General features: G+C 46.2%; 2 protein-coding genes across 2 annotated transcripts in view; both read right to left on the bottom strand.

Annotated features, from left to right (window-relative positions):
• Positions 1-17,120, bottom strand: part of CD151 (CD151 molecule (Raph blood group)) — an 82,602-nt gene extending 65,482 nt beyond the window's left edge. The window contains exon 1 of the mRNA XM_073604825.1: positions 16,961-17,120. The gene's annotated coding sequence lies outside the window, so the exon portion shown is untranslated. The remainder of the gene's footprint in view (positions 1-16,960) is intronic.
• RPLP2 (ribosomal protein lateral stalk subunit P2) overlaps positions 1-26,127 on the bottom strand; it is a 483,637-nt gene that overhangs the window by 6,807 nt on the left and 450,703 nt on the right. The window lies entirely within an intron of this gene.

Here is a 26,127-nt window from a genome sequence, read left to right as displayed (position 1 = left end):
TTTAACATTTCGAAGGGTATTCCTAATAATTTTACACATACAGGTCAGATGTGTAGTTACAAAAATCAATCCCTTAACACCATTAGTGAACTTACTACATATAAGGATACAACCTCTGGGATACTTGTGGGTAAACTTGTTAGAGCTGCGCTTGAGGCTGGAGCTGAGCCCCAGCGTAGTTCTCTAAGAAGTTTTTCATTGGGAAACAATACATACATATGCTGTGGTAAAATTTGTTACCCATGGATCCCCGCAGGAGTGAAAGGATGGTGTTATTTAGCACAGTTAGTACCAGTTATGTCAGCCCTAGGCCAGAATCAGGAGCATCACATACAAGTTACTTCAAGTCCAGTACATAGGTTAACTTATAAATACAAGAGAGAAAACCCACCTATGTTTTCTGCCTCGGATAAGATATGGACATGGTTTCCATCCTGGATAGGATGGGGCATAACCATGATGGACAAATGAAGTAACTACACTAGTCTAATAAATGATGTTATGGAAAAAACTCCCAAGATGTAGAACTACTCAATGACAAGCTCCAAGCAATTAGACAACTAGAGTTACACGAATTAGCTATTGAAAGCATGAGTGCAGCTCTAACAGGTTTATGTGAAATGACCCAGGATTATGAATGTTGCACACGGATTTATAATACCAGCTTGGAAATCCCAGACTACTATGATGTTATTAATCAACACCGAACACAGGTAAATGAATTAATGAAACAAGCAAGGGACATAGGTAATTATGGATAGAACCCCTTTTCTAGTTTGGGTTTAGGTGGAATGTTTTCATGGTTAAAGAATATAGTGATTATGATTATCGTAGTACTATTGTTAGGATCGATAGGCTACCTGGTTTTCAAGCTTATTTATTTTACTCTGTATTAGCAAATGCACTACACCAGACCAACCTTCTCACGCATATACACAATATATGCAGCTTTATGTAAACGAATACACCAAACGTAGAAAGAATTGTAGATTTCAGGAGGCTGCGGATCTGTAGAAAGTCATATTTATGACATAAGAGGGGGTTGAAAGGTTATGTTAATGCCTCCATCTTGCTTTCTGTCAGCCATCTTAAATAGTATGTACAGTTTGAGCATCTCTTTAGCTTTCCTGAGAAGTCTGTAATCAGCATGAATTCTTGCAAAGTAATTGTTTCTCACACGGTTTTCTCTTTCACACGTTATTTATCCTACCCCCACCCATTACCTTGTATCCTGCAGCTTGGGAACAGAAGAACAATGACTATTTGTCTTATTGTAGTTGCCTTAATATTTACTGCGCATGTTTTTAACTATGAAACTTCTGTGATTTTTGCTATAAGACATACCCCCTGATAACACAATACAATCAGTTTTTAGAGTGTAACGCCGTGTGAGTGTCTTTTCTTCATTCTCTAAAAGCAGATTCCAGATATCTGAAATTACATGATACATCGGATCTGAGGTCTGAGAGGTTAAAAGGAACTATCCTAGACACAGGATTAACCCTATCAATCGCCACAGCGATTCGAACAAAGGTTCCCCCTCTTCTGGGAAACATCACAAGTCCCGGAAGACTGCAAGACCATTCACAAAGCGCAGCGCAGCTAGCGCATGCACAATGGGCAACCGGTTGTGCAAGGGACAGTTTAGTTTGTATTACTATAGCATGATTGTTTGATGGTAAATGTAATGTAAATGTATCACAATTTTTCACGATGTAGTAATAATATCAAAAACCTGCGCTCCCTTGTGCAAACTAATATAAAAAAAATAAATAAATAAAATTTTCGATAAAACACAATTCCAATTGTTCACATTAAAGTGCACTTTTGCACAAGGGAGCGTAGTTTTATTTTTTTTAATGTAGTAATATGAAAGACTTGAGATTTGAGTTAGGAACACATAAAATAGATTTTTTTGTTAGAATAAATCCTGCCCCCTGCTGACCACTCATCTGGGGTCCTGAAGCAAGAACCAATGAAAAGGGTCACTTCTCCACTGACAGTGGCCATTATTCATTTAGTTTGGTAAATATTACTGAAAATAATGTCTATTATCATCATTATTATTATAATACAGGATTTATATAGGGCCAACAGTTTGCGCAGCACTTTACAACATGAGGGCTGACAGTACACTTACAATATAAATCAATACAGGAGGGATCAGAGGGTCCTGCTCGTTAGGCCCCTTTCACACTGGGGCGGTAGGGGGCATCGGCAGTAAAACAGCGCTATTTTACCGCGGTATTCGGCCGCTAGCGGTGCGGTTTTAACCCCCCGCTGGCGGCCGAAAAAGGGTTAAAACCCCTCATATAGCGCGGCTATAGCTGCGGTATTACTGCGCTGTCCCATTGATTTCAATGGGCAGGAGCGGTGAAGGAGCGGTGAATACACCGCTCCAAAGACGCGGCTGACAGGAGATTTTTTCTTCTCCTGCCAGCGCACCGCTTCAGTGTGGAAGCCCTCGGGCTTTCACACTGAACAAACAGCGGAGGCTGTTTAGGGGCGGTTTGCAGGCGCTATTTTTAGCGCAATAACGCCTGCAAACCGCCCCAGTGTGAAAGGGGCCTTTGAGCTTATAATCTAGAAGGGAGGAATTCTTTCTCTGCTTGTACCCACAACTTTTTACATTGGATTTGTGACAATGCCTTACAAAATAAAATACAGATGGAAAGGTGGTAGAAATGAAGGTTCATCACATTGTGAACTTTGTTTATTGTATTCCCGTTAGTACATTATGCTGCCTTAGGATGGCTCAAATGCTTTCTAGCTCTAGCAATGTTCTAACATTCCTAGATAGTTACAAGCCAAGTTAATGGTTAGAGGATTCTGTACTTCCGTATATTTTCACCAGTTTGATATAGGTTGTCTACAGAACAAATGCAAAAACATGTGTAAACATTTAGTCAAGAAAAGTGGTGGCTCTGTAGTGGGATTTATAGAAATGTGCTCTGTCTGTTCTGGATTGTTATAAAGTGAATTGCAATCCATCACTTCTGGGTGGGAGTAGTTCTTTGAATACGGTCTGGATTTTATCCAATTTGACAATAAACAGAATGTTATAATACTTGTTTAGAGGCTACAAATAGTAATAAACATGGAGGAAATAAGCTATTATCTTGCCAACTCCAAATATTTGCACGTGTTGGTGATTCACTCCCATTCTCCGACCATTTCCTGTGAGCCTCTTTGTCAGCAGGATGATATTTAGTTAAAAATAACATTAAACTCTCAATCCAGGCCAAATGTTATTGTCTAATGCTGGCCATACACCACAAGTCTGCAGTCCTAATGAAAGAAATCTAACAGATTCCTCCATCCACGCTAAACAGTGCGGATAGATGAATCACTCTGCTGGGTTATTGTATACCGACAGTCACCAGGGGACGATTTAAGGCAACCAATTGGATGTAACCACTGTTCAGCTGAAAATCTCCAGCAGAATTCAACAAAAGCTAAACAATCAATGTTTTTCGAACACAGCAGGGCCACCCAAAGAGCAAATTTCAGCCACTTCATTAGGAGCCGCCTGAAATTCGCTCAGTGTATAGCCAGTTTAAAGTGACACTAAACAATAGCCATATTCTGCAAAAATAAACCATATACGTTGATTTGTTCATGGACCTACAAGCTATTTTTTATTAAATGGTTTCTTAATGTGCTTTTCTGTCTATGGCCAGCTTTAAAAAAAAAGGCAGACTATCTGATAAATTCCAAAACAGATACCATTTCCAGTACAGAATCTGATGTCCATTCTTCTACCTGGAAAGCCTCTTGCCCAGGAGCTCAATGGCCACCATAGATATTGAAGGGCAGACAATCTAAATACCGCAAGCAAAGCAATTTCCAAGAACTGGAGAAGTTGTGCATGGACAGCTTTATCAATGGCCAACACAGAGGCAAAGCTTACCACCCGCCACCATAAACATGAGAATTCTGCCCGTCATAAGTGGAGCCAAGTGGACAAGCTGCAATAAATAGACAGGGAGGGAGCAATGAAGAGGATTGTTATTGGGGGGGGATAGTGATACTTTGTCCAACATGTCTGATCATCTGTTACCCTAGTAACAGCACACCTATCAAAATCTGCTTCTTACCTGATCTAGCCATCTATGATGGGATAAAAACAGCATTGTCCTTAAATGGTCCTAGGTTCCAAGAATTTGTCCTTGGAAACACCCTGGCTTCGGAGACCGATATGTTTTTTTATTTTAATTTTTTTTAAATATACTGTCTGGCATAATAGAGAACAAATCTAAACAGCAGCTGTTCATTCATCGAAAATTTTGTTCTGTGTGAATGGGGTGAAATCAAATGCTTTCAGGCTAGGATTCTCTGCAGATCAAAAGAAATTGGGGGAAAAAAAAAAAAAAAAAAAAGGGTGTGCAAAATACTGTGTTTTGACCAGTAGATAAAGCCAGAGGAGCACACTTATTTCCCATGATACTCTGAACCATCTACTGGCCATAAGGAGCAATTTTACCATTCACACGGTTTATTTTTCAAATGAACAATATTTGATATGCAGAGAATACAGCCTACGAACATTCGATTTGCCTCCATTTTCACAGAAAGAATTTACATGCATCGATGGATGAACAGCCATGCATTTTATAAATACACCTTTTAAAACAATATCATTGTCACTGTAGCATGCATGAATAGCGGGTATAAATATACAGCATGTGTTCCCAGCAGTATGCCACAATCACCCACTCCTGTGTTATATGTCTACTGTAGGCCTTCAAAGGGGTTACAGCCGTATAGACAGCACTTATATCAGTCCTGTCCTCAGCAATTAATTAGGAATTCTAGCTGCAGTAAGCTCTTCTTACACAAAGGATTCTGGGTAAGAGCAATCAGTAAATGGCTTTAAATGACATGTCCACAGTAGTAGATTAAATACGATAGCTCTCCGAGTACTGGAATATCGTGTTTTGTTAAACTCTTACACAAACATAAATACTAGGTTCTATTTTTTAAAATGTCTGTCTCTGAAACTGTTCAGGAAAGCTCATGGCCTTATACCCGGTCATCCTGAACACATCTCCTTCGTAGCTGCTGAATTCTCTGGTTCAAGATTAAATAGAATAGACAATTAAAAAGAAAACCCTCACATGGTTTCTAGAAGTAGAACAATTAGGCCCTTCAAGTATAACCTATTCATTTTCTAAAAACCAAGCTAATCTTCAGCATTATTTAGTGTCTGTGGCCACTACTTATAAGGGTACATGCACCCCGCCATATGAAAAGACAACTAAATATGCAACATCCTGTCTGGCAGAAGCTGACACTAAAATCCTGTTTAAAGAAGAAGTTTGAGAAAAGTTTACATGGATACAGTGTTACACCATAAATGGCAGCACCACTAGGATGCATCCGTTTCTCAAGAAAATATCCTAGCATCCTTCATTAGGACACAGGTGGACATTACCACCCAGTGTGGTGCATTGCTAGGACACAGGCAGCTTCCCCAAGTAGCGACCTAGCATACTCCACTGCAGGAGCCTTCTGCTGCCCAGCTGCCTCCGTCACTAAGAGGCAGGAGATTTCTACAACCTAGCATCCTTCATTGCTAGGACACAGGAGGCTTTTGTACTCCAATACAGTAGATTTGCACTGTATAATGTAAACATGAGCACAAGTGTTTACATTTCACACAGTATAAAAAAAACATTCCATACACAAAGATAAACAAATCTGAACATAGTGCAAGTTTATACAGCTGTGTGCATGGGCCCATATACCAATAAAGCAGAGTTCCACCCAATTTTACAACTTGGTCTTAAAGGAAAGACCATCCCCCCACCCCTCGTTTTTGGATAACTAATTTTTTTCCCCCCCTTTTTCTTACCTTTTCTGAAGAAGTATATACTGTAGCGTACTTCCATCCTAGCTCAGCCATGGCCCAATGTGTCATTTCCTCCTCCTTCCCTGCTGCCTTCTGGGACCTGTTTGTGTCCCAGAAGACAGGGCCATTCAGAAAGTGTGATGCGACTCACGCATGCGCAGTAGGAAACCGGCTGTGAAGCCTGAAGGCTCCACTGCCAGTTTCCCTTAGTTACAATGGCGGCACCTGCACCCGATGGATGGAACGGGCCTCGGGGGGCCGACATCACGGGCTCCCTGGACAGGCAAGTGTCCTTATTAAAAGTCAGCAGCTACAGTGCTTATAGCTGCTGACTTTAAAAAAAAAAAAAAAAGTTTGCGGCTTAAACACCACTTTAAAGATCCAAATACAGGGGAGGCCTGTCACGTCCCACCAAGAGAGTTCACAAAGTAGCACATATACAAATAAAACAAGTTGAATGAATCAAGTATTTTCAGTCCTTGATCGTTCTTCAATTTAGGAGAATGGATAATCAATGTCTTCTCTAACAGTGTCTGAATCACCTAAATGACTAAAATGTCTGCACTCTCACTCCAGCTTATTATATATACACACACAGTATGTGTACATGTCTCCCACTCAAATCACAGGCCAAGGCGTTCCTGTTCATACATCAGGAATTATACCCAGCAATCACTAGAAATAAATGATGTGCTTTTGTCAGTTATATAGAGGAATGTATTTCATCTTTTTTTTCACATTGAACTAGTATCTCGGGTGTCTATTTAATCTATGGGAAAAAAAATAAATAAATAAATAATAATAATAACACTTCCTGATTTCAATCATACAGATGACTGCAGGTCATTCCTCCCCAGCAGGCAGATAAATCTATGAAAACACAGATATCCGGCCAATTTTAGTTACAAACCCCCTCTGTCCACTCTAACGCAAACTAGAATGAGGATGCTAGCATTAAGCTAAAGTGACAGTAAATGATATCCTTATTCTCCAAAAAAATTTCTGCAAGGCAATGTCAATGTGCTAGCATGCATTGTATACTAGTACATTATAAAAGACTTACCTTGAAATTAAAAAGGGGTTGTAAAGTCAGATGCATGAGGATAAAAAGCCTTCTGTGTGTAGCAGCACCCAATCTCTGTCCAGCGATGTCCCCAAGTGTCTCGGCTGCCCGACACTCTCCCTCCCGATTGGCTGAGACACAGCAGTGTCGCCATTGGCTCCTGCTGCTGTCAAAGTCAGTCATCCAATCGGGAGAGAGGGGGTGGGGCTGTGGCCCCGTGTTTGGACAAAGGGAGCCATGACTCATCTCAGGTGCTCCCATAGCAAGCTGCTTCCTGTTTAGTGCCCCCACAGCAGGGAAGGACCAGGCGCACAGAAGAGGGACCCAAGAAGGGGATCCAGGCTGCTCTGTGCAAATTCACTGCACAGAGCAGGCAAGTAGAACATGTTAATTTTTTTTTTCCCCCCTCTCTATAAAAACGAGACTTTACAATCACTTTAAGCCCTCCAGCAAGCAGCACACTGGCACCGCTGATAGGGCTTCCATCTTCACCCGATTTTTCTTTGTGGGGTCCGGCCATCCAAATGGCTGAGCTACGAGGACATCATGGCTGCTGCACAGGGCTCTGAAGAAACAGCATGAGTATGCTGTTCCTTCAAAGCGCATTCGCCGGCAATGTCACTGGCTGCCAAACAAGCAAATATCTCCTAAACGGTGCACTCACAAAGGGGAGTTTACAATCACTTTAATGGCCCTGTCCTTTATCTTTCAGGAAATAATTTATTGAGTTTTCTGCCACCTTGAAATGCCATCGATGAGCTCCTGAACCTCTCCCCCCCCCCCCCCGCACTTCTGTTTGCTAGGAACGAGCAATGCACGCTTGTTGTAGTTACGTGTACTGCTCTATGCACACTACACATCCCATAGGCCATGTTGGGATTGAGCAAGAGAGCTACGTTCCTACACACAGTGGAAACATGGAGAATGAACATAGCCACACTAACACAGACAGACATTCTCAGCCATGGTATCATGGAACCCTAAGGTTCCTGGTAGGGTTTCTTCAGTTGTGGCTGATTGACCTCCTATCTGATGGTGTCTACATAGTTCAGGGGACAACAGCACTTGGCAGAGACCAGAAACCAATATCTTTTTAGCTGCCTGTATGAGTGGCGTTCTTTTTACTGACCAATGTGCCATGTTTCCTACTGGTCCCTTGCAATGATTTTTTAGCAGGGGTTCCCCCGAGAGTTAAATTAAAGGGTTCCTCTGGGGCATAAAGGAAGGAGGGAGGAGCCAAGAATACATATTTTAATTTATATTAACTATCAGAGTTTAGTGTCACTTTAATGTATGAAACTTGTCAGTAAATCTTTCCTGCATGATTTGTGCCGCTTTATACCAACCGCACCCTCCGTATAGTAAACAATACACGGTGCCTGGACTTTGCTCTAGAGTCATGTACAACACAGGATGTTGAGTGCCAGCAATGAGTACAACCAAAGCCAACAAAGCTCCAGTGTTGTGGGCTATGAGACAAGCCAGGGGCAGCTGGATGATGTGCTGGTGTCAGTCATGAATAGCAATGTCGGTAAACTGCTCTGTGTGGAGAGATTTGGCCTGCAAGCGCTATTGACACACACTCCATGCAGGTGCACCATCCACACTGAACAATCAGATGCTTGTCTCCCCCGCCAACAAAAACCTTCTTCACTGCTGAAGCTACAGGGATTTCTGGGCTGATGATGGAAAATGTGTTTTATTAAAGTGGACCTTTACCCTATAAAACATTTTCCCCGACCTCCTAGCCAAATTGATTTTTTTTTTTTTTTTTGTAATGTCTCTAAGCTTTTTGTTCTTTCTCCCCCCCCCCCCCCCCCAGGACGCAGTATCACTGACAGGCTCACCCAGACAGGAGTAAACATGGAGTAGGTATGGAAATCCCAGGTCTCATCATACATGGAAACCCCATTGCATACACAGATGTGCCACAGGGCTCTTCCGCAACCTAAAGGAGTGCAGGGGTTGGGGGTTATGACCAGCACTGCAACACTTAAATTGATGCAGTACATACGTACAAGAATATGCACCACTACAGTGCTTTCATGTGCATTATGGTACAGCATACTGCAGTTTTTTGCAAATAAACGTATCAGAACACACGTGAACACAGCACAAAACGCATGTAAAAGGCATGCAGAACTGCACCCTGAACATGGGGTTTTTGGTGTAAACGAGCCCTTAGGCTGGGTTCATATATGCTGTGGCTGCAGTTCACAGCAAGTGGTCGAGTGCGTCCCTGTTCACAGATTCAGGTCCTAATTTTTGCCTGAATTCACACCTGAAATCGGAAACAAAGGCGCACAGGACCCTTTGTAAATGCAGACCGCAGCCACCCCGGAGCTGTGTGGACCAGCTCCATTGAGAGCCAATCACACTCTTCTGTCATGCAAACCCGCATCCAATTCCCATATGTGTGAACCCAGTCTAGAGGTGCATAGATCAAGTGCATTTCTTACCTCATTCCTGGATCCAGAAGGCTTCCTCCATCCACATGACCAGTCTGCTTGTCTAAGGTGCTTCAGACCGCAGTTACATGCTCCCCTCCTCCATGTACAATGCAGTGTTAATAACCTGGACTGTATATGATCACATCAAAAGTACTGCCCACAGCTCTGAGCTTCAGGAAGAAAATACTGCTAGACTGAGAGATAGGGGGAAGTAATACACCTTATCCCTGCAGCCTCCATACTAAACAAGCATTTAACCCTTGGTAAAGAGGACCCCATTGCAAGGGAAGTTTTTTTCTCTTTTTCAAGTTTAGCTTTAAAAACAACTCCCAAAATGACTGAATTATATTGTCCAACTTATAGAGCTTATGTAACAAGATACCTGGGATCAAATCTAAGGCTCCATTCACACTACATGCGTTGAGCCAGGAAACACATACCGTAATGGGAAAAAAGTATTTGATCCCCTGCTTTTTTGTACGTTTGCCCACTGACAAAGAAATGATCAGTCTATAATTTTGGTAGGTTTATTTTAACAGTGAGAGAACAAAAAATTCCAGAAAAACACATTTCAAAAAAAAAAAAAAAAAAGTTATAATATGATTTTCATTTTAATGAGTGAAATAAGTATTTGACCCCTTTGCAAAACATGACTTGGTGGCAAAACCCTTGTTGGCAATCACAGAGGTACGAAGTTTCTTGTAGTTGGCCATCAGGTTTGCACACATCTCAGGAGGGATTTTGTCCCACTCCTCTTTGCATATCCTCTCCAAGTCATTAAGGTTTCGAGGCTGACGTTTGAGAACTCGAACCTTCTGCTCCCTCCACATATTTTCTATGGGATTAAGGTCTGGAGACTGGCTAGGCCACTCCAGGACCTTAATGTGCTGCTTCTTGAGCCATTCCTTTGTTGCCTTGGCCATGTGTTTTGGGTCACTGTCATGCTGGAATACCCAGCCACAGAGTATTAAATCAGGCAGGCTCTTATACTACATAAAGTGATGGTAAATCTAAAAGGAGTCTGGACATTCAGATTCTCTATACCTGACCTAACAGAATATCACATTACACATGTTAGCGCTTAATGGTCTAATACACGAAAGCAGAAAAAAAGAAATCATTACTTTTCACAGACAAACACAAGTTAGCCCACAGTCCTTGTACCAGTGTGACTTAACATACTGTGGATGTAAATACAAACGGAATGACATTGTTTACACAGGCGACAGAGGGGGGGGGGGGGGGGGGGTGAAAGTGAATGGTTGTTCTGCACTTTTACCACCCGCCGAGTGCATGAATATATGGCCAGTGGCCATGTTAGTACACACTGCTACAGTTGCAGAGCATTGACATTTATAAATTATGTCTGACAGATAAAACTGCTGAAAAAAGCAACCCATTCAAGTGAATACAACTACACTGTGGCATGTCCCTCACTGACTAAAACAGGTGATCAGGTAGAGCCCCAAGCCGTCTGTCTACTGTCTCTGAAAAGCAACACACTGCAGATCGCTCTTTAGGGGCATTTTAAGAACTGGTAGATGTGTAAACAAGGCTTTGCTTCCTAAGTCTGCGTTCATACATGCGCATTGCCAGAAATAAGCAAAAAATTTCACCCCAAACGCGGGTAGCAATCATTTAACAAACGTGCAAATCTCACTGCAAAAAGAGAAAAAAAAAAAAAAAAAAAAAAAAAAAAAAAAAGAGAAGGGGGGCAGGAGCTACTTTGACGTGTTGTTCACGCGTAGGGCAGCCCATTTAAGTGAGTGGGTTACCCTATGCTGTTGAACGACAAAAGCGGGAAAAAGGCGATGTGTCACACACGTGAATGGGCCTAAAACAATGCTGTTGGTTTTTTTCACCCTTCAATACATATCAGCAATGCTGATCGCCGGTAGCCTCTTTTGCAGCCACTTCCTGCTTACCTAAATGTACTTCATCAACTGCTGCGCATCAGGGTAGGTTGCCCAATGGCTACAGAAATGGTAAATGCCTGGGCAATGTATGTCAGTGTGACCGCTTGCAGATTTCTCTGCAATAGTAACAACTCAGAAGAACCATTCGGAGAAAGGGACAGAGCGTTGTCACCTCGGTAGATAAATTGCCAGAACAAGGATTGGGGATTTAACAAAAGCTGCAGATTTAATCAGATTGAAACAAACTTTTAAAATGGTAATTTTTTATAATAGATTTTAGTGATTGGGTTTACACATACTTGATATATTTGGTTATGGGCAACAATACAGCTTGTGAACACACAAAGGGTCCAATTACCTAAAACACACAAGTCTTTGTACATACCTGTCATGGGGAAATAAAGGGGCCTCACTGCTGACACTCTGAAGAGATCAGCTGGATGGTAATCATGTTGACCCTCTGACCTTAAGGGTCCATTCACACTGGGTGCTGCTGCTGGTGTATGGTAGGTTGACAGCGGTGCCAACACACTGATTCCAGCAGTTTACGTTTTTAAAAGGAACCTTATTAAAATGTCATTAGATTCTATTGGCCAAAGCATAATGTGAGGCAGTGGATTGCATCACACTGTGCGGGAAGAAAGTACTCCATGCCATCGTCTGCTTCCAGCACACACAACCACAACGCAGTCAGTGCCATCAACCGCCCGGGTACAAGATGAGGCAATCTGCCCCGTCTTGAGCTGGCAGTGTGCTGAAAATAACTGCCCAGAGCAATGCCACTGCACCAGGTGTGACTGAGCCCTTATACTGAACTCTGAGCAGATATAAAAGCCTCAAATTATTGCAGCTCTATAACCATATGATTTTAAAAATATATAAAATTTTATAATCATGTCATTTTTTTTGTTTAATGCAAACTAAATGTGACCCATTATCAGTCTCTAGCAGTCTGTGTACAGCAGGGCTGGAGTATGAGTGGAAGCAGCACTACAACGAGGTAATCAATCCACATGCTGACAACAGACCATGCTTTGTTTTGGCTTTAGGGCTCCGTCACATGGCCATACACCTTCCAGATCAGCGTATTTCTGTGGCAGGTATGGCTGGGTGTTGGCGATTAGTTGCATCGCCTCTGACTATACAAATTAGTGGTTAGGGACAGATGATCACCTCTGGACACAAAATGTAATCTGTCCATAGCAGAATCCAGTTCTGCACAGTGTCAGCCTGTCATTGATTTGTACAGACTTCTGTCCATTGCTGATCGCAAACACCCAGCTACTCAGGAATACGATGATGTAGATGGTTTATGGCCCTGGATGGCGGTGTAAATAAGCCCCTACATTCCAATCAATGCTCTGTGTTGAAAATGAAGAATAATGCTGGTTGCTGAGGACTATAGAACCACCGTGACACCAGAACACACAGAACCCGATCCATCTAGTTATATTGGAGAACCTGGACCTGCTTCCCTGCGCACTTCACTACAACAGAAAATACACATCAGTTTACAGCACAGCTCACACAACCAGTCTGTCTTATGGGTGACACCAGCCTGGAACCTCTGGCCAGCATACCACTGTGGTGTCAGGTTCCCTGTGTCCCCAGGCTGCACATTTTGCAGTCTATCTGCCCTGTTGGAGGAGTTCCCTGAGGGAAGGCATCCTAGTGACAGTCACCAGTCATGACATTCCTGGCATGCCTGTCCCCACACTGACCACATCCGACAACTTGGTGCCAATACACATCAGGTTTATCACCTTCTCTACCACAGCCATCCTACAAATCCATTAGGCTCCTTTACACATGTGGCCCTCTGTAGTGGATCATGGCAGCATACAATGGGATGTGGCTCCACCCCCCTCAATCAGATACGATCGGAAGTGTATCAGAAGTGCAGCAATTCAAATTTGCAGTACTCTCTTAAAGTCCTGGTGCCCGTTGAACATATGTGTGTGGCAACAAAAGGGTTTTGCTTTAGCGCCCACATGCCGCATATACTGTATATGTCAATGAGTGCATGAGGTTTCTGTGCTGTGAGCGCACTCCCACCACAGAGACCTCACTACCAAAGACAGCTCTAGGTACGCGCTAACAATTGGTAGCTGGCTGGACCAGCTACTGATCATGTGACCACTGTAACAACCAATCATGGTGGGCACACGTTCTCTGATCCTTCCTGCCCCCTAATAAAAGGGAAACCAGGAAGGGGTTAATAAGGTGGAAGTAGTATTAAAGGGTATGTAAACCCCAAAAATAAACTGTACTTATTTGCTCCCATTTGATCTTTTATCTACATTGGAGGTATTTTGTTATATCTCTTCATTAAAGTGATTGTAAAGGCAAATTATTTTTTTTTCAATAAAAACAACAAACATGTTATACTTACTTCCTCTGTGCAGTGGATTTGCACAGAAGCCCAGATCCTCCTCTTCTCAGGTCCCTCTTCGGTGCCCCCACATCAAGCAGCTTGCTATGGGGGCACCAGAGATGAGTCACAGCTCCTTGTGTCCATTCAGACACTGAGCTGTGGCCCAGCCCCACCCCCTCTCTCACCTGATTGGTCCAAGTCCTAATTGGCTGAATCAATCAGGATGGCTGAGACACTCGCTGATATCGCTGAAGAGAGATGAGGCTCAGATAAGTATTAAGGAGTGCTCGGGCAGCTGCTCGGGTGCATGCTCGCTCTCGAGCCCCACTGCTGTGCCCACTGTCAGAAATCAGGACTCAGCCCCCTCATCACTGGGCGCCAATGGCTCCCAGTGCCCCAGCAAAGCCAGCAAGACCCGGAAGTGAGGGGAGAGAAGAGATACAGATGTGCACGGTGCTGGATCGAATGAGGGCTCAGGTAAGTAAGGTGGGGGGGCGGATGCTGACACCTAAACATTTTTTATGGAATGCATTAAGGCTCTACAACCACTTTAAAAAGACACTACAGACAGGCTGAATATCAGGCATCGGCCAGTTCAATAAAAACTGGCTGAAGTTTGGCCGTGTGTACGGCAGCCTCTGTCAAAGGGGCATAACTGAAAAAGGTCTGCCAATCAGCTAATGATCAGCAGTCTCAGCCAATGGCAGAGAGTGGCGACCAGTGTGTTCTGGTGGGGGGGAGGGGATCCCCTGTCAGAACACGATAGCTAGTGGAGGAGATTGCTGTACTAACATCGGATAAGAGGCGCCATTCCCACCCCACCGCAGGTTCAGGCTCGGCTCACACTGGAAACGGCTCCGGATAGCACAGGAACGCTGTGTGATGTCATTCTCTGGTTCAGGGACGAAATTCAGCCCTGAAACTGAGCCAAAGACACACAGTTTTCTGTGCAGTGCGCTCTGTATCCACCCCGGAGACATGTGAACCGGCTCCATAGACAGCCAGTCACATTCCCCTGCTATGCGAATTGGATGCGGGAAAAACCGCATCCAATTCACATAGTTGTGAACCCAGCCTTAGAGGATGGCGAAGCTCATCTCTAATAATCGCTTGTCTGACACACACAGATATTGGAGTGATTGATAAAACGCTACAGTGGCCAATGGACCGAGTATGGTCATTGAAAGTTCAATAGAGGGATTGAAGGCTCTGTAAATTGTGGTTTATAAAATTCCATAATTCTAGTCACACAGCAAAGTCAGCTGATGGGTGTACACATAACATGGGGGGGGGGGGGCACAGCGGATGGGGTGTACACAACACGGGGGGGGCAGGCACAGCGGATGGGGTGTACGCATAACATGGTGGGGGCCAGCGGATGGGGTGTACGCATAACACAGGGGGTGTACGCATAACACGGGGGGGGGGCAGGCACAGCGGATGGGGTGTACGCATAACACGGGGGGGGGGGCAGGCACAGCGGATGGGGTGTACACATAACACGGGGGGGGGGGCAGGCACAGCGGATGCGGTGTACGCATAACACGGGGGGGGGAGGGGGGGAGGGGCAGGCACAGCGGATGGGGCGTACGCATAACACGGGGGGGGGAGGGGCAGGCACAGCGGATGGGGTGTACGCATAACACGGGGGGGGGGCCAGCGGATGGGGTGTACGCATAACACGGGGGGGCAGGCACAGCGGATGGGGTGTACGCATAACACGGGGGGGGGCAGGCACAGCGGATGGGGTGTACGCATAACACGGGGGGGGCAGGCACAGCGGATGCGGTGTACGCATAACACGGGGGGGGCAGGCACAGCGGATGCGGTGTACGCATAACACGAGGGGGGGGGCAGGCACAGCGGATGGGGTGTACGCATAACACGGGGGGGGGGGCAGGCACAGCGGATGCGGTGTACGCATAACACGGGGGGGGGGGGCAGGCACAGCGGATGCGGTGTACGCATAACACGGGGGGGGGGGGGGCAGGCACAGCGGATGGGGTGTACGCATAACACGGGGGGGGCAGGCACAGCGGATGGGGTTACGCATAACACGGGGGGGGCAGGCACAGCGGATGGGGTTACGCATAACACGGGGGGGGGGGGGCAGGCACAGCGGATGGGGTTACGCATAACACGGGGGGGGGGGCAGGCACAGCGGATGGGGTGTACACATAACACGGGGGGGGGCAGGCACAGCAGATGGGGTTACGCATAACACGGGGGGGGGGGGCAGGCACAGCGGATGGGGTGTACGCATAACACGGGGGGGCACAGCGGATGTGGTGTACGCATAACACGGGGGGGGCAGGCACAGCAGATGGGGTGTACGCATAACACGGGGGGGGGGGGGCAGGCACAGCAGATGGGGTGTACGCATAACACGGGGGGGGGGGGGGCAGGCACAGCAGATGGGGTGTACGCATAACACGGGGGGGGGCAATGTTGTTCTTCATGGCTGCACCAAGGATTATACCGTGTTGTGCTTGAGAGTAAGTGAAGGAGGCTGTGCTGCCACCTGGTACAATGCAGGCAGTTGAAGTTTAGCAGCATTTTGCAGGTTAAAGCAGACGCCTCCTCATCACTGTCAAACACCCTTTGAAAAGTGATCCAATGTGGACTGCTCTTCAGAGGGCTGCTACAAGCGTAAACAAACCCTGAAGCCACATTGACATCTATGCGTTTCTGGAAATGTGCAAAAACACGCAACACGCAACACGCTTGCAGTGCCATTGACATTAAATGCTGGTAGTCACCCTGACAAAACGTACTTGGGGGTACACGATCTCATATGGGGCGATTGTCACACATGGATTGTCCTATGTTGTCATATGACAAATGTGTTGGAAATGGGAAACAAAAGTGCACCGGGAAGGTGTGAATACCACCTAAGGACGGGCTCACATCTCCGGGGCAGATTTCCTGCATCCTCCCGGATTGGATTGGATTGGATTGGATTGTCCGCCCTCATGTTGTAAAGCACTGCGCAAACTGCTGGCGTTATATAAATCTGAATAATATTTTTAGGTGCGCTGCCATTACCCGCTATTAGAAAGCGCACTTTATGAAAGCGCAACAAAGACGCAGCAGGCAGGAGTTTGATGTACTTTGATGGAAACACACATTAAGGCAGCACAGATATAGAGGAGATCGTCCAATGAGATTGTATGGTGTGTGACTCCCTGTATAGATCTCAGCCCGGAAGAGATCCCGGTACACACAGAGCTCCTCACCGCCCTTCATTTCCTGGCGGAGCACACAATAGAGGAGACCCCCCCCCCATCCCATACACACAGCGCTCACCTCCGGACAAGGCCGCTCCTGAATCCTCCGGGCCGGGTGTCAGGCTGTAGATCGGACGATGAAGGAGAATCCCGGACACTGATAGACAGCAGAGCCCCGAGCTAGAGAAAGTCTTCACTCAGCCACACCCCGCCCCGCCCCGCACTGCACTGCCTGTCCTCATACATTAACCCCGGGGGCGCCGTGTGCACACTGCTCCTCACCGGGAGAAGGGCGCCACCTACCGGACCATTTACAGATCACACAGTGTGTGTGTGTGTGTGTGTGTGTGTGTGTGTCTGAAACAGAGAACAGGGACTCACCGGACCCCCTGCTGTGATCCGCGTGCGAATTAAGTGTGAATCCAGTCCTAGGCTTCAGTCACACTTTTATCACTCCAAAGTTGCAATGACTTTGACTTTGCAGTGCAACTTTGGATGGGTGCAACTTGGATACGACTTTGGCTTTGACCAGTGACAATGGACAACTGTTGCACACAAAGTTGCATTGTATAACATTCAGGTACAATTTTCATGCAACTTGAACACTGGAGTTAACATTGAAGTCTATGGCTGTCAAGTTGCATGAAAGTCGGACCAAAGTATGGCATGAACTATTTTGAAGTTGTTGCTGCAACTTTTAGTCATGAATATATGAATGGTTATCATTGGAAAACATGGGGAACGACTTGTCATGCAACTTTGATGTCCAAAGATGTGTGAATGGAGACTAAGTAGATGTACGTCAGCCTCTGCCCAATCTCCAACCAGGCCACACGCCCCCCGCCTCCCGCCTGTGGCTGAAACACACTTTGTACACTGGAATGGCTGCAATGCTCTACTTCTCAGCTGCGGCTGGAATTATACACCTTGTCACTTTTACTGGACATAACGCCTGCCAAATGCAAAAAATAAAAAATGGCGTGGAATGGCGACAAACTACGGCACTTAAAATACTTCATAGGCGGTGCTTTAAAATTTTTTACAGGTTACTTGTTTGGAGTTATAAAGAAGGCCTAGCCAGTGCTGTGTTTTGGCCTAGGCCGTCTAGGCCTAGGCCTAGGGCGGCACTTTGCGGGGGGCGGCAAAAAAAGCCGCCCCCCCCCGCATGAGAGAAAGTCCCCCCACCCGATTCCCGGCTCCCGCGGCCGCCCCCCGCACACAGGCAGCCCACAGCGGCCGCCTTGCTGTAGCCGCGCTGTTGTGTATGGGCATGCTTGGCAGAGGGTGGAGGGGCGTGTGTATGGGCGTGCTTAGCAGAGCTCACGCCCCTCCACCCTCTGACAAGCACGCCCATAAACAGCAGCGCCGCCCGCTACAGCAAGGCTGCTGCCGTGGGCTGCATGTGTGCGGGGGCGGGCACAGGAGCCGGGAATCAGGAAGACGGGTGGGGGGACTTTCTTTCATGCGGGGGGCGGCGTGTGACTCACGCCCCCATAAGCGGCCGATGATTGGCGGAGGTGGAGCCTTATGCTCCGCCTACCCTCCTCCACACTGCTTGACCCTTCTCCTCGGCACTGGGGCAGGGTCTGGCAGTGACGTCAGGAAAAGATAAACAGAGAGAGAGAGGCACAAGGGTACCCCGCAAAACAGCAGGTAAAGTTATTAAATAAATTATAAGATTTTTTTTGGGAACAGTGTTGGCATTTGATGGCACAGTGGCTACAATTGATGGGGCACAGTGACAGCGTTTGATGGGGCACAATGGCTGCGTTTAAAGGCACAGTGACTGCAATTGATGGGCACAGTGACAGCATTTGAGGGCACAGTGGCTGCGTTTGGTGGCACAGTGGCTGCGTTTGATGGCACAGTGGCTGCAATTGATGGGCACAGTGGCTGCGTTTGATGGGGCACAATGGCCGCATTTGATGGCACAGTGGCTGCAAATGATGGGCACAGTGGCTGCGTTTGGTGGGCACAGTGGCTGCGTTTGGTGGCACAGTGGCTGTAATTGATGGGCACAGTGGCTGCGTTTGATGGCACAGTGGCTGCAATTGATGGCACAGTGTCTGCGTTTGATGGGGCACAGTGTCTGCGTTTGATGGGGCACAGTGTCTGCGTTTGGTGGGCCCCAGTGGCTGCAATTGATGGGCACAGTGGCTGCAATTGATGGGCACAGTGGTTGTGTTTGATGGCACAGTGGCTGCGTTTGATGGCACAGTGGCTGCAATTGATGGCACAGTGGCTGCAATTGATGGCACAGTGGCTGCGTTTGGTGGGCACAGTGGCCGCGTTTGATGGGGCACAATGGCCGCATTTGATGGCACAGTGGCTGCAATTGATGGGCACAGTGGCTGTGTTTGATGGGGCACAATGGCCGCATTTGATGGCACAGTGGCTGCAAATGATGGGCACAGTGGCTGCGTTTGGTGGGCACAGTGGCTGCGTTTGATGGCACAGTGGCTGCGTTTGATGGCACAGTGGCTGCGTTTGATGGCACAGTGGCTGCGTTTGATGGCACAGTGGCTGCGTTTGATGGCACAGTGGCTGCAATTGATGGCACAGTGGCTGCAATTGATGGCACAGTGGCTGCAATTGATTACACAGTGGCTGCGTTTGGTGGGCACAGTGGCCGCGTTTGATGGGGCACAATGGCCGCATTTGATGGCACAGTGGCTGCAAATGATGGGCACAGTGGCTGCGTTTGGTGGGCACAGTGGCTGCGTTTGGTGGGCACAGTAGCTGCGTTTGGTGGCACAGTGGCTGCAATTGATGGGCACAGTGGCTGCAATTGATGGGCACAGTGGCTGCAATTGATAGGCACAGTGGCTGCGTTTGGTGGGCACAGTGGCTGCAATTGATGGCACAGTGGCTGCAATTGATGGCACAGTGGCTGCGTTTGGTGGGCACAGTGGCTGCGTTTGATGGGGCACAGTGGCTGCAGTTGATGGGCACAGTGGTTGCGTTTGGTGGGCACAGTGGCTGCATTTGATGGGGCACAGTGTCTGCGTTTGGTGGGCACAGTGGCTGCGTTTGGTGGGAATAGTGGCAGCGTTTGATGGAACAGTGGCTGCATTTGATGGGGCACAGTGTCTGCGTTTGGTGGGCACAGTGGCTGCAGTTGATGGGCACAGTGGTTGCGTTTGGTGGGCACAGTGGTTGCGTTTGGTGGGCACAGTGGCTGCGTTTGGTGGGAATAGTGGCTGCGTTTGGTGGGAATAGTGGCTGCGTTTGATGAAACAGTGGCTGCATTTGATGGGGCACAGTGAGGCTGCAATTGATGTCTTTTTTTCTGAATTTCTTAGTTTGTTTGCACCCCCCCAAAAATTTTGAGCACCAGCCGCCACTGGCATGTGCAAAGTGCTCCATGCATGCTAAAATCAATGCAAACCCTTTAAACAGTCCACATTTAGTTGCAGTCTCCAGGGAGTGGGGAAGGGTACCTGTCAAAAACAGGTACCTGTTCCCCCCTCCCCCCTGAAAGGTGCCAAATGAGCCTAAAGAGGAAGGGGTGTGGTTTACAGATGATAGGGTGGGTCTTAAACAGGAAGGGGTGTGGCCTCAGCAGCAAGGGGTGGGTCGTATTTAAATTAGGGGGGTGCATGAGTTTAGTCAGGCCTAGGGCAGCACAAAACCTAAATACACCACTGGGCCTAGCACTAGAATTATTGCTCTCGCTTTAACGTTTGTGGTGATACCTCACATGTACTGGCTGAAAAAAAATACCGGGCTTATGGCTGATAGTTCCAGTGATAACCCGGTAAACCACTTGCAAACCATAACATATTTATACATATTGCGGTTGGCGAGTGGTCAAAGTGTTACTAAGAGCAAAATCAGAAGCACATACATTATATGATGCATTCTGTCATTTACAAATCAGTCTGTTTTTCTCCCTGTAAATTAGTTATTTTTCAACTTCTTTAGACCAAGCTGTGCTGCAAAAGTGGCAGGTAGAGGGTTAAAACGATATTAAAAGGCTTTATTATTATATTTTTAAAATAACAAACATGTCATACTTTCCTGCTCTGTGCAGTGTTTTTTCACAGAGCAGCCCTGATCCTCCTCTTCTCGGGTCCCCTGTTGGTACTCTGGACCACTCCCTCCTGCCCACTGCCCCCAGAGCAGGCAGCTTGCAATGAGGGCACCTGAGCAGGCTCACTCACGAGCCACGGCCCTGCATGTTCGATCACACACAGAGCCGTGGTTTGGCCCCGCCACTTCTCTCCCCTCATTGACTCACTGACTGTAATTGACTGTCTCAGCCAATGAGGAGAGAGAGTCCCCGGAGAGCCAAGTCTCTTGTGCACATTGTTGGATTGTGATGGGGCTCAGGTGAGTATTAGGGGGGCTGGGGCACTGCGCAGAGAAGGTTTTTTTACCTTTAGGTATTCTGTAAAAACCTTCAGCCTTTAGAACCACTTTTAAAAAAAAACATTGAACACTGACAGAGGTGCTTACAGTGATCAGCTTTTATTTATTTATGTAGAACCTTTATTCCAAAAGAAAAAAAACTGTTGCTGTAAATGCTTAAAAAAGTGTTAACGGGGGTTCCGCTTTAATTTGTTAGTCATATACCGTATATACATCTTTATCTGCTTGTCCATCTAACACTACCCTTTCCAGGCAATGCCGCTGTCCAAAGGTATTTCTATTGCTCCTTCATAGATAGAGGAGACATCCTTAGGGCTCTTTCACAAGGGCGGTCCGCCCGGCAGACTCCGCTTTGCTCAGCGGAGGATCGATCCACTGATCCCCGCTGAGCAGACAGATGACAGGTCCATCTCCGCTCACTGTGCAGCAGTGGCGTCTCCAGCTTTCATATTTAGGGGGGGCACATGGGGGGACAGGGACAAAAGTAGGGGGGCAACTATAAAATGTATATATGATATAGATATACATAGATATATATATATATCCTGGGGCCCTTTACTACGATCCCACAACGGGCCCTTTCACATGTTCTGCAGTGAGCTCCCTTCCTACTGTATTGGGTCCCCCCCCCAGGGTGGCAGAAAACAAGAGATATATGTCACCAGCATACCAAGAAAATATAAGGGTCCAAAGCAGTGGGAGAACTATCAGAGTTGCAAAGGTTGTCTTGCCACCGGGCCCTGGTGTTCTGCCACTGTTGGTTCCTCCTCTTGCTGTCCTGCCCCTGCTATTGACTGCTCTGGTCTGGCATCTCTTGGAATTTACAGGCTGGTTCTCCTGTCCTAAGGATGGGAGAAATCAGTCTGTTTTTTCAGTAACTGAGAGTCCTGGTGGAGTCCTTCCTGCAACTCGCTCTTCTCCCTGCCAATGAGGATGCAGGGGAAGGAGCAGATCGGGCGGCCGTGGTTGTGTGAGCGCTCGCATTATGCAGTGTCAGGGAGGGGGGAGGAATCACCCGCAGGAGCTGACTGGGGACTCTCTCCCTCTTAGACATTGATTTTGGCATGGTGGGGCACAGCATAATGTTGGGGGGGTCAGGGCCCCCTCTGGCCCCCCCTAGGGACGCCATTGCTGTGCAGAGGCAGACCTGTCAGAGCCCCGCTCTCCTCTATGGGGAGAGCAGATGAAAACGGACATTCGGTCCGTTTTCATCCGATCCGCCAGACGGATGGAAAATAGGCCTCCATTCTTCTTGATTTCACGGATCGGATAGCAGCGGGTATCAGCGGTGATGTCACCGCTGACATCTGCTGTCCCATAGGAGTGAATGGAGCGTCCGATCAGGTCCGCCTGAAAAACTGACAGGCGGACCTGATCAGAAAGCCTATGTGAAAGGGGCCTAAGACAGAAAGTGTGTTCCTGTTCTTTATACCTGGGGAAAATATGACACAAATAAAGGGAAAAAAGAAAATGAATGCAGCAACCACATCTAAGGATCGGTTGCAAACCATTGCATTTTTGTCTTTGGGTTTAGATACACTTTAACCCCTTCCCGACCAGCCGCAGTTATACTGTGTCAGGTTGGCTCCCCTGCGCGAGCTGTTTTAGCTGTACGTCGGCTCTTTAAGATTCTTTAGCAGGCGCGCCCGCAGCATGTCCCTGGAGCCGATACGCGTGCCCGGTGGACATGATGACCACCGGGCACCCGCGATCGCTCGTGACAAACACACAAATCCCAGTTCTCTCAGGGGAGAGGAGACAGATCATGTGCTTCTATTAAGTAGGAACACCGATCAGTCTCCTCCCCAACTCAGTCCCAGCCCCCCCACACACACACACACACACAGAACACACCTAGGGAACACAGTTAACCCCTTGATCGCCCCCTAGTTTTAGCCCCTTCCCTGCCAATGACATTTATACAGTAATCAGTGGCTATCTGATTGCTGTATAAATGTCACTGGTCCCAAAGAAGTGTCAAAAGTGTCCGATCGCTGATCACCACCATTACTAGTAAAAAAAAAAATAATATAATAAAAATTCCATAAATCTATCCCCTATTTTGTAGACGCTATAACTTTTGCACAAACCAATCAATATACGCTTTTTGCGATTTTTTTACCAAAAATATGTAGAATAAAACATATCGGCCTAAACTGAGGAAAAAATGTGTTTTTTATTTTTTAATTTTGGGATGTTTATTATAGCAAAAAGTACAAAATATTGTGTTTTTTAAAAATTGTCGCTCTTTTTTTGTTTATAGCGCAAAAAATAAAAACCAAATAAAAAACGCAGAGGTGATCAAATACGACCAAAAGAAAGCTCTATTTGTGGGGGAAAAAGGACGTCAATTTTGTTTGGATACATGTTGCACGACTGCGCAATTGTCAGTTAAAGCGACGCAGTGCCGTATTGCAAAAAGTGGCCTGGTCCGAAAGGGGCAAATCCTCCAGGGGCCTAAGTGGTTAATCATTACAATTCTGGAAATTCAGATTAGGAATAATGCCAATAGAACGTCTGTTCTATACTGAAACACAATTTTGAGATTCAAACATGTGCTAAAGGACAATACATGTAGAAAAGTGCAAAACTGTCCAGTGGATGTCCCTGTTCTCTGGGCAAATGAAAACTTCCTACTGCTACAAATTCTACAGAGGAGTGTTCAAAACCTTTACATTTTTTCCAGCTTTTTTCATTACCAGCATGTCGTTCACATAACTTCTGTAACCTATACACTACATAATGTATCACAATGAAAGATGTTTCAAAGGCTGAGCATGAAAGGTCTCCTAAGGTAAATGACATCCTTATGTTACACCTGGGTGGAAGCACATTGCCAGCAGGCAAATAAAGGAATGGCAGTGCCAATGTATAAGCAAGTTTACTGACAGATTAAAATGCATGAAATGAGGTTTCACTCTTTATGAATATTATTTTTATACAGACATTATATTTGACAATCGGTAAGATAAAAGTTTATCTATACTCATTAAACCAAATATATTGCTGCACATTATTCTGTAATGTAAAAAAAAATGTAGTCCTCCTTTTTTAAATATACTATTTTCATTTATATTATACCAGCAATTTATAATAACAGACATTTCTTAGGGTGACAATGCTTACAGAGTTCACCGTGGTGTTGTCACCCTTTCCTGCACACTCCTGAGTTGGACAACAAACAGCCTGCTAATACACAGTATCTTGGCACAGTCCTGCAGCTCTATTGCTCACGTGGAAGTTCATTGAATGAGTCTACATGATGTGCACAGTGCAAAACAAAGAAAAACCTTTTAAAAAAAAAAATGTTTTTTTTTTTTTATATACAATGCTCTACAAAACCACTGTATGTGTCCTTCTGTAAGTTCTAGTTTACACTTGCTTCAAAACAAGGCTTTGGACCAGCTTTGTTAAAGCTCTCTGAATGCCAGTCAAATCCCCTGTCACTAAATAGAATGGTTAGCTTACAGCCCTGTTTACACCTTGTGTTTGCTTTGCTTTGGCTTTGCTTCAAAAATTATACCCCATGTCGCTTTAGTGGTGCTTCAAAGCATCTTCAAAGCCTCCATAGAACTCTATGACAAAGCTCACTTGAAGCTCACTTAAAGCACCTACTGCTTTTGAGAGGCACACACGTACACACACACACACAGGGCCTCTGTCAAGCTTCGAAAAAGCTTAAAAAGAGCATCACGGAAACATCACCAAAGCTTCATCGAAACACCACCAAAGCTTTATCGAAGCACCAGCATCAAAAACACATCATAAAAGCATGTTGAAGCAGTAGGCACTTTAATGTCTGTTGAAGCCAAAACAAGTGTAAATGAGCCCTAAGAGAGTTTTGTTCTACTACAATATATTATTGACTGTACATTAATCATGTGATTAATAATATGCTTGTGTAGCCAGGGGTTTGCTAATATAGTCATTATAGTTGAACAGTTTGTTGCTGTTTGCAAATGAGTTTGGCTTCCCCTAGTGTCTGCTGGACTCTGTTAGGATTTTTCCATACTCCTTGAGAATAATGCAGCGAAGCATTGTGGGAGATGTAGTCTGGAGGAGGAAGTGATTCTGTTAGCTGGATCAGCCCTGGACTACAGGACAGACAATGCAAACTGCGCAGAACTACCTGCTGGGAGGAGTGATAAAAGGAGAGGCACGGCCTGTTTTCAGTCTCTTTGGACGCCATTCAACACCTGCCAGCAGGAGGTCTGTGTGTGACCAGGAGTGAGAGACTGCGGCCTATACAGCAGAGATCTGGATCACCCGCCTCTGAGGAATCTTGGAGGACAGCCCTGCTATTCTAGCAAGCGGACCGGCCTGCGCTTCAGAGCAACTGGAAGCCACCCGCACTTCAGTCCATCGGGAGTTGCAGCATGGCGTGGCGGCGCCATTTTGACCAGACGGAGACACCAGGAGGGGATTCCGGACGGAGCCTCACAGCCATTGGAGTCTATTGTGGTGAGAGGGCACCTGCCCATCCCAGTAGAGATGACAGTATTGCTGAGTGAGTTCTTTCTACAGACTGCTGGTGAGACTTGTAGTTCCACGGAGGTGAATCTACTTCTTCACAGGCATCATACAGCTGGACTTTGGGGCCTTGTATTTCTCCCCTGCGCTGTAAGGTCAGTACTGTTTTGCACTCACATGTATAGAGGAATCTACAAGTGGTGACATTTCTTCAGTTAAGCAATCATCAGCATATCATTTGTTCTGCAGTCATTTCTTTTCTTTTGTCTCTGTGGATTACAAAGTACAACAATATACTGCAGTTTAACCATCAGGCTAGCTGAAGAACTTTCACCATCTTCTTCTTTTACTAAGCATTGCTGCTCTACTCACAAGTTGATCTTTGAATTATAGCCTAGGGGGAGC

Source organism: Aquarana catesbeiana, linkage group LG11 (genome assembly GCF_042186555.1).
Source record: "Aquarana catesbeiana isolate 2022-GZ linkage group LG11, ASM4218655v1, whole genome shotgun sequence".
In the NCBI taxonomy this organism is placed as follows: domain Eukaryota; kingdom Metazoa; phylum Chordata; class Amphibia; order Anura; family Ranidae; genus Aquarana; species Aquarana catesbeiana.
This window is presented reverse-complemented; position numbering and strand designations above follow the sequence as displayed.